Here is a 9602-nt window from a genome sequence, read left to right on the forward strand (position 1 = left end):
GGAGGAGGGTCGCCGGAGTTGCAGCCGCCTCGGTTTCTTCTGGTCGCTGTGGAGGTGCTCGTGGCAGCGGCCTCGGAGCTGTTCCGCGGCAGCGAACTCACACGGGATGTAGCAGGCAAGTTCATGGCTGTTCCAGGGGAGAAGAGACAGAGAGGAAGAGGGGAGATTGAGGGGGAGCGAGCGGTGGATGGATAAGAAAGGGAGAGCGAGCGGTGCACGGGTCCCACAAAAACACGTCATCGCAAAAGAGGACAAAGGGACCGCTCGATCTCTCGTGCCGCGTGTGACCGGCCCAATCTTCGGCCGGCACACCGGCGACAAACGTTTCCCTATTTCGTTTGGTCTCTTGAAGGATCCCGTCCAATCTCCTCTCGCCGCTTCACCGCTGTTTGGCTCCTATAAAATGCTTCCCTCCGATCGAGTCCCCCAATCCACGCCGGTCTTCCTCGCCCACCTCTCGGCTACGCCCACGCCCTCCATCTCGGTCACCTCCCGGAGCTCCCGTCCCCGTGGCCGCGCCGTCCCCCGTCCTACCTCGCGGCGTCCCTCCATCTCCCCTGTGCGCAACCAAACTGGTGCCGCACGCAGCTGTCGCACATCCTTCCGGCCCGGCTGCTCCACCCCCCTCCAGCCAGCTACTCCAACCACGGCGCGGCGGCCGGATCCAATCTATATGGCGTGATGGCGACCAAATCCATGACGGGAAAGAGACCCAGTGGTTCCCTCCGTCTCAAGCAGGTATGTCTCCTCGCCTCATCCCCTCTCGCGAGCACCTCGATGTTGTCTCACGGGTCCTGCCCCTTCACAGCCGTCGGCCACCTGCAGCAGCCCCAGGATTGACGGCGTCTCCCAGGCTGCCGCACGGTCCTGCTCGGCGGCCTCGAGCTGCAGCTTTGGCACATGGTACAGGACGTGTCGCTGCTATTCCCATGCGGATCCACTGAGTTGACGATGTTGAATCAGCTGTGGCTTCCGGACCAATCATGGAGTTATGGAGGATGTCCCCTTCCATAGTGTTACGCTACAAGGGATTTCATTTCTTGCTGAAAAATTATGTCAGTCCTTCCTGATTTGCACGTGTTAATGTAACTGCTGAACATCAGTTCTCTCTCATCATTCATTGTGCAGGTTTAAGGACATACATATGACAAGGCAGTTCTCTAATGAGTAACTAACTGATCGCATTTTCTTCTCAGTGCTATTTTTTCCAGTTAGTAACATACTGTCAGTGATCATTTGGTGTTGATATTTCAACCTCGCCCTTAATTTATCCCTTTGATTCTCTCTTGCAGTGTGTGATTTTCAGTGAGTCCTACTAGGATGGAAGACGCTGCAATAATGTGTGAGTAATGGATGTTGGTTGCCTTTCTGAGAAACGACAGAAGCTCTCAGGTAAAAAATACACGCAAGATGATTATTTTGAAGTACTGATGCACCTTGCAATACATGTATCTGTTTTGTATTCATCCACTACAGATTATAACTATTTACTTGTTGTTCCCGTTTATATATAGTAATATAGGAGTGTGTTTTCCCAGTCGGGTTTTCTGAAAACTGTAGCTTGTGGAACATGATAGGGTATATTTTTTCTGCATTTGTGAAGGACCAAAATGTCGATTGACTATAGGAATTTAGATTATTTATGTTTCTCTTCAATACTACATGTACTATCTCTGCTGACTGACATTTTCCTTTTGCCATCAATAGTAGCACTGAAAATCAATGAAATTCATCTGTTCACATGTTCAGTTAGCTTGGCTTGATTCCTGTTTGCAGAATCTAACTTTCCCTTCCCGTCGAGGGTTTCCTCTGCTCTATAATTTTCTTCTATTTCCTTGTCCAAATTGTGTTTAAATGATAGGCGACATTGCAAATTATGACCAGCTAGCTATGGTTTACTACGGTATGGCTTTGTTATGGCTCATTTTATTGACCAGTGTATGGTTGGTTGTTACCATCTTAAACCCATATTTTGAGACCTTGGAGAAAAGGAGGGCAACAAAGATTTAGTTTTGGGATGTTGATACCATATAGTGAGCATGCTGCATGTTATCGTAATGTGTAATTGGATGTTAAGCTAATAACTTGATAGATGAAATTTAGTCGATCTTGCTGTATAAATTCTAGCATGCTGCAGACTGATAGCTGAAATTTTAGTCTATCTTGCACTATAAATTCTGGCAAATGCAGTTGATCTTGCCGTACAATTTCTGGCATAGTGCAGACCAGGCTGCAGGAGAAAATGACTTGCCATACTGACACCATACAACACCATGACGATGGTCGATGGACACCATTATGTAAAAAAACTCAACAGTGCTATCTTGCATTTGTACGAGCACCTGTGCATTAGGTAAACATCCTTTTTTATTCTTACTTGCCTTGCTTGATATGAGCAACAGCAGATCGTTGTCCCCATGCCAAACCATGTGCTGCTACAAGCCGTGGGCCTTTTATGAGTGCCAACACAACATCATCTAAGATGGATCAAAATGGATGCTCCAAGGCTACAAGGACAATTGCAATCCCGCACGTACATCTCCGATGACAATCTTGTCCCAACATAAGCATCGACTGAAGAGAAGGTAGCTCAGGCCACACTATCCTAACTTTGTGATCATCACCACATATACCACAACCATGAGGCGCTCAACACAATAACCCGCAGCTGCTCCACAGCTCGAGACTTGGCAAGGACATGGTAACTCAATATGTCTCAGTAAAAATCTCTTTCTCTCTCTCTCCCCCTCCGTACAGAGGTTGCTTCATGTCTTTCACGGTGAGGTTTACTTGAGTGTGATGACACAAGGTTAGGAGAAGTTTTAACTGTAAGTGTTCTCCTAATTCCTTCATTATCTACAAGAAGGCTACTTAGTATAACTATAACTGCTCTTCAGGCAGTTAGTTCTGCGACTACTACTGTGTGTGCCACCTCAATCCCAGATTCCTATTAGAACAAGGTGTCTTATACAGAACATCAACACTATAACACCTTGAGGTATTATGACATGTCGCAATAATTAGCAAGTTCTTTTTTGTGGTTAGGATGTACCGCTATATAGCTTGGTCATTTTATTTAGCATAGTTGAGAAACCATAGAAGGGTAGAACGGACTGTTTGACATAGGTATGACTATAGCAGATCAATATATGGGCATTTTAGTATTGTCCCAATGATAAAAGAGTTCACCAACCAACTGAATATACTGAGCGGTTGTGTGTGATACCTGTTGTCGACATGGTAACATGATAATCAGATGCAACCACAATGGTAACACTAAACTTGAATATGACAATCATAACACTAAATTTGAATATGCCATTGAGGAGAAGCACTCCACTATTGATGGTATGCTGTTAATTTGTTAACTTCTTAGATTTTCTGGACAATGATGTGATGTGTTCCCTTTGGTTTTTGTTGGATCCTAACATACACAAGCATGTCTGTAGCAAATCTTTATGATATCAAACTCTTAAGTTCAATTTGTAAATCTGCTAATTAAAATTTTATTCAATTAAGTAAATGGATTTCTTACAGATCGTATCATGTTTGGTTTGTAGGTTGGAAACTTCAAGTCTTAAGTTTGTTAATGAGAGCAATGCAAAATTCTAAAGGGTCTGATGTGTAAGCGAAACAGGTGTATGTCTATCCGTCCGCTGGAAACCATATTTAGGTGTTGTAGAAGCTCTAAATAATTAGCTTTCTTGCTTTCAAGGTGCCATTTTATTTCAGGATTCACCGACGTAATCAAGTAATGTGGAGCAGTTGCTCATTCAAATTTTATATTTTCTTAATCATTACCCATCCCTATTAGTGATGTATACTACCTCTGTAGATAAATGTAAGACTAACGTCCTACTTTTCTTTACAGAGGGAGTACTTTTTTTGGAGTATTAATTTCTGTCATTCTGATGTATTGTCATTCTTGCCTCTTTCTTTGGTTACTGTTTTTTTCCGATAATCACTGTTTGAATTAGATTTTTTAAGTTATATCACGGACCTTTTCTTATGTCCAATTAGTTCTGATTTGGCAAAAACCAAATTGCCAAGTGTTGACAATTGGCATGCTGCAATGTTGTTTACAGTGATTGTGGAACATTAACTCGAGGTATCCTGCGTGGTTTGGACTTTGTGATGCTAATTATCCCTCATACCAGTTCATATGCCTTTAAAGTTGAAACCATAAAAAATGTAGTGCACATTGATTTTCTTCGTGATACTTCACATCCCTTTGTTTTGGTGGTAGTACATTGTAGCCTGTAGAAGTAATAACCTAGCCAAAGTTAGGTGATGGTGTTATCCAATTTATACATCTTCACAAATGCTGCTTAGCTAAAATTTCCTTATTGTTCAAGAATAACAGGTGTTCCAGCAATATGACAACGAATCCGATTTGTACTATCTGTGGGAGATATCCTGGTTATTGATACAATGCAACTTTACTGTGAACAAAAATGTTCCTTGAAAGTTGGTTGACACTTCCTGGATATTGATACAATGCAACTCTGGTGTATGGAAATTGCATATTAATTAGGTCTTTTTACTATACTGCCTATATACACCTAGTGACACTTCCTTGAAACTGAAGGAAATATTCTTTATATTGTAGCTCATGTTGATTTTTGTATGTAACAATACTTGGACTGTATGGCCTTTCTTTGATTTATGTTTACGTTTCAAGGCCACATAGCAGACTTTCTTGCTTAACATCGATAGTACTTCCTCCATAATATACGATGTTTTCTGACATTGTCATGGACTCTAAAAACAAAAAGTTATGGATGGAGGAGAAGGCTGCTACTTCTGTTAATCCCCAGTTTATTTCTTCAGATTATGATGATGCTATTGTATTATCCAGCCTTGTGTTATTTGCACATCCCTTCTCCATGCCCAGTAAAATCAGTCACATTTTCAAGAAAATGAAGGAAATATGCTTTTAATTGCAACTCATGCCAATGGACTTTGCAGTGAAGTACCACAGGTTGGGTGAGTTTGAAAAAAAAAGTACCAGAGTATTTGGAAGTTGGTCTTGCCATATTTTTTGAGACATGCCTGCTTGTTTGGAAAAACCTACTTTCTCAGGATATATATCACCATCCAGGATAGGTTTATTTTCTGTTGTCTTCTCGCTGAAGAATAGTGGAGATGCATGACTAGCTTGATGCTTCACATATTTAAGGAGCAACAGTTGGTTTCATTGTGTGAAAAACAGTGAAAGTTAAGTTCTGTTGGTACTGGTTGTCTCATTCCATGGATATGACTGCAAACTGAATTCAACATGTACACGAGTCTTCCTTTTACCACGTATGCAATTTCAACATAAAGTACCGATTTCATCATGGGCACACATCCAGCGAGCAGTTGAAAGGATGCTATGATCTACCGAAGAATCTGCCCTTTGTCAACTCTTTTCATTCAATAAAAGATTTTAGGATCCGTATCAATATGATTTTATACATACACCATAAGATGAAAAAAATAAAATGAGCAAGCAAAAACTGAATAACTCCTTACGAAGCCTTTGATCCCAAACAAGTTGGGGTAGGCTAGATATGAAACCCTTTCACGAGGACTTCCCAGGAGGTCACCCATCCTAGTACTACTCTCGCCCAAATGGGTTTCATACCCAAAAGACTGGCTAATTTTTATGTTGGCTCGCCAAGCCTATCACAACCCTTAGATATGAAACTCTTTCACAAGGACTTCCCAGGAGGTCACCCATCCTAGTACTACTCTCGCTCAAATCGGTTTCATACCTATGGGACTGGCTAGTTTTTACGTTGGCTCGCCAAGCCTATCACAACCCTCCTCCTTTACCCGGGCTTGGGACCGGCTATGCCTAGAAGACATAGGCGGAGTTCAAATAATTATATATAAAGTTCAATATTGTTTTTCGCAAAACGTATCAATAGGCGCGGCGTGTCGCCGCGCGGGCTATGCTAGTAGAGTTCTAAATCAAATAGAGTCCTATATCTTCCATACTCCGTCAATAGACTGCTCCTGGGTTTGACCCGCAACACGAGGACGTCGGGGGTTCCGGCCTTGGGTGTGGCGGTGGTGGTCACCTCCTTCACCGGAGGTGGTCGGCCAGCTGGTTGTGGCATCACACATCCAGTACCGGCGCCGAGTGGGGAGATGATGATGCCGGTGAAAACCGTGTTATGACTTCGGTCATGGCGGACGATGGCGGCGTTTTCGCGTCGTTATCTTGATGAAGACATCGCCACTGCAGCTACCGTCGACTCGCTTGCGCTGCCCCGGGTGAAAACCTAGACCCGGGGTTCCCGAATCGGATGATGGCGGCGATTTAGGCGTCGTTCTCCCTCATGGGGGCATTGTCTTTGGAGCAACGGCTGGATGGAGAAGACAGGTGGTGGATGGAGAAGACAGGTGGTGGAGCGGTTTTTCATTTACCGCATCAAAGACGGCGGATCTCGGCGGCGTGGTGTAGTGGAGATTCGATGTCCGATGCGCGTAGATGGACTCGTGCAGGAGGAGGATGCTGTCTGGCGTCATGGTGGCATCAATGGCAGAGAGGTCTGGCAAGGTCGGTGCATTAGTTTCTACTCTGAAGATGAATTGGTGGAAGATGCCGGCGACGACACATGAGAGTGTGTCAGACCGGTTTGAGCTCCAAACCCAGTATGTGGGGTTTTACATGTTAGGCATTTGTGCAATGTCTGTTTGGTATTAGGCTCGGACTATCGACATTCTTTCATCATGTGGATAGGTGTAGCGACAAATGTAATAAATGCATTGCTTGCGGACGTATGAAAGTGAGACTTGGACCATTGCATGCGTGAGTTATGAGCATATTTAACTAGAAAAATATCAAGTCACCGAAAATTATATTTTAGATGTAGTTTCTGATGATATTAATTCTTTTTTCATATAGCTTATATTTTTTAATAGTTGAAAATGGTCAACATACGAAAGGACTATTGATCGAGTAGGAGGCATCAGGCATGCATATATGTTACTATGTTTGTCTCCAGCCAATCCAATCAATGCGTCTTCCTCGACATTAGTCCATTAACTCAAACTCAATTCTTTTGTCAAGTTAGTAAGGCCACATGGTTGCCACATCATCGGGGGAGGACTAGTATAGAAACAGGGCCTATGGTAAAAGAATAGAAAAAATGAACCTGAGCCGTTGGATGGAAGATGACTGGTACAGACTTAGGTGGAGAGTTTCCGGTGTACATTTCTTGAAAACCCCTTAGTACTAGTTACATATAGAACATAACTTTTGCAATAACCACCTCAAATCTCTCATATATCAATCAATTTGTCCTTCCTAAATAAGAAATGTTTCAGACATGTACGAGTGCCCCTGTCCTATTAAGTTCACACAAAAAACTGCACATATATCGCCATCAAGAACATTAATCTATCCACTTGAAATCATAACAAAACATACATTTGAAATTGCATGATCCCAAACCGAACACAACAGAAGAGACACACACATACATATCTTATCAAGTGTAACATATCATGAGAGGATCATTTTTGGTACATCTCATGCAAGACTAATTATGAAGGACCAAAATAATCGCCGTTTCAGCAAGCATTGCCAGTAAAAATTGCGTCAAATTTTGCTACTTGATGGTACACAACAAAAAAGCCTCTGTTACTAGTGCGCTCATCGAGCTTCTTGTGCTGGGAGAGATCAGACCTAATAACAAAATAAAATTCAGTTAGCACAGGTCCGTACAAGTGTCAAGCATTCATAATCTTATTACTCATGATCTAATCGAATGAAGATGCATCAACAATGCCATCTGACTGTGTGCTGCACATACCACATGGAAGGAAAATAGAGATGAATCAAATTCATCCAAAAACACAACCTAACGTATGCTTCTATGCTGGAACTCTCAGAGCCGCCAGCTATTTTGTTGCTCATCCTAACTTACTAAATATGAAATAGATTATAAAACATTATTTATCTCGTACAAAAAACAATAGTGCATTCTGTTCATATGGTGAGACTGGCAACCAATGGCAGAAGTAGGCAACAAAAATATTAACATATAAAGTTCAGATAAACTTAAGTTAACACGCAAAATGCAGAATCATATTAGACATCAATCATATAAACCTCGGGATTTGACTGAAAAGAGCTCATAATTTTGTTCAGATACTCCACTGGGCAAAAATATCTAGCAATATTATTTGGAAACACACTGGGCTTGCATATTTTTTTGATCAGGTACCTTTATAAAATTTTAACAAAAAATATTCATTGACAAAAATATTTTTCGGCAAACAAGTGCAACTACTTTTCTTTCTCTGGAAGAAGACATATCCAATTGCAAGGTTGCAAATTAGAAGGTACAGACAACGAGAGTCTTATTTTACAAGCGGAAGGTTACAATGAATGCAAACTGAACACAAGAATGATATCCTTCAACCTCTCGGTGAAATATGTACACTATTCTTTAACTATTTTGGTCAGGTGAATTCGACATTTAAAAATCTAAAACAACACACGAACATGCTGCTAGATATATTAAACTAGTTCATGGATGTAAGCGCGGTTTTGAGCTGACCACATTTTGACCTCCAAGCTTTGATGTTGTCTGATACTAATATTTTGGGCACCGATAATCGTACATGTTAGGACAGACTACAAAAGCTTAACATAAACTTCTGAACTAATTTCACCAGGACAACGAGAGCCACTATAGGATGTTCATGTGTGGCCGTCGTTCTCCCTCATGGGGCATTGTCTTTGGAGCAACGGCTGGATGGAGAACACAGGTGGTGGAGCGGTTTTTCATTTACCGCATCAAAGACGGCGGATCTCGGCGGCGTGGTGCTCGGCGGCGTGGTGCAGTGGAGATTCGATGTCCGATGCGCGTAGATGGACTCGTGCAGGAGGAGGACGCTGTCTGGCGTCATGGTGGCATCGATGGCAAAGAGGTCTGGCAAGATCGATGCATTAGTTTCTACTCTGAAGATGAATTGGTGGAAGATGCCGGCGACGACACATGAGAGTGTGTTGGACCGCTTTGAGCTCCAAACCCAGTATGTGGGGTTTTACATGTTAGGCATTTGTGCAATGTTTGTTTGGTATTAGGCTCGTACTATCGACATCCTTTCATCATGTGGATAGGTGTAGCGACAAATGTAATAAATGCATTGCTTGCGGACGTATGAAAGTGAGACTTGGACCATTGCATGCGTGAGTTATGAGCATATTTAACTAGAAAAATATCAAGTCACCGAAAATTATATTTTAGATGTAGTTTCTGATGATATTAATTCTTTTTTTCATATAGCTTATATTTTTTACTAGTTGAAAATGGTTAACATATGAAACGACGATTGATTGAGTACACTAGTAGAAAACAGGGCATTTTTCCCGGTTCGTAAGGGCCTTTAGTCCCGGTTCATGAACCGGGACTAATGGGTCGTTATTAATACCTCCCCCCTTTAGTCCCGGTTCAAACACGAACCGGGACAGATGGTCCTCCACATGGCCGGTGCGCCAAGCCCAGGCAGGGGGGCCGTTGGTCTCGGTTGGTGGCACCAACCAGGACCAAAAGGCATCTACGCGTCAGCACTCTAGTAGCTGGGGTTTTTGTTTTTTTTTG

The 9602-nt window shown here is 42.5% G+C and overlaps 1 long non-coding RNA gene across 2 annotated transcripts; it reads left to right on the forward strand.

Annotated features, from left to right (window-relative positions):
- Nucleotides 1-303: 303 nt before the first annotated feature.
- Nucleotides 304-4710, forward strand: LOC119321797. Of its 2 annotated transcripts, XR_005155213.1 has the most exons (5): nucleotides 304-738; nucleotides 809-1210; nucleotides 1293-2300; nucleotides 2403-2701; nucleotides 3561-4710. It is a non-coding gene; the product is annotated as an uncharacterized LOC119321797 (long non-coding RNA). The 2 variants fall into 2 exon arrangements; XR_005155212.1 differs by having other exon boundaries at nucleotides 1293-2701.
- Nucleotides 4711-9602: the final 4892 nt, after the last annotated feature.

The sequence above is a fragment of the Triticum dicoccoides genome, chromosome 6B, assembly GCF_002162155.2.
Source record: "Triticum dicoccoides isolate Atlit2015 ecotype Zavitan chromosome 6B, WEW_v2.0, whole genome shotgun sequence".
Lineage (NCBI taxonomy): Eukaryota > Viridiplantae > Streptophyta > Magnoliopsida > Poales > Poaceae > Triticum > Triticum dicoccoides.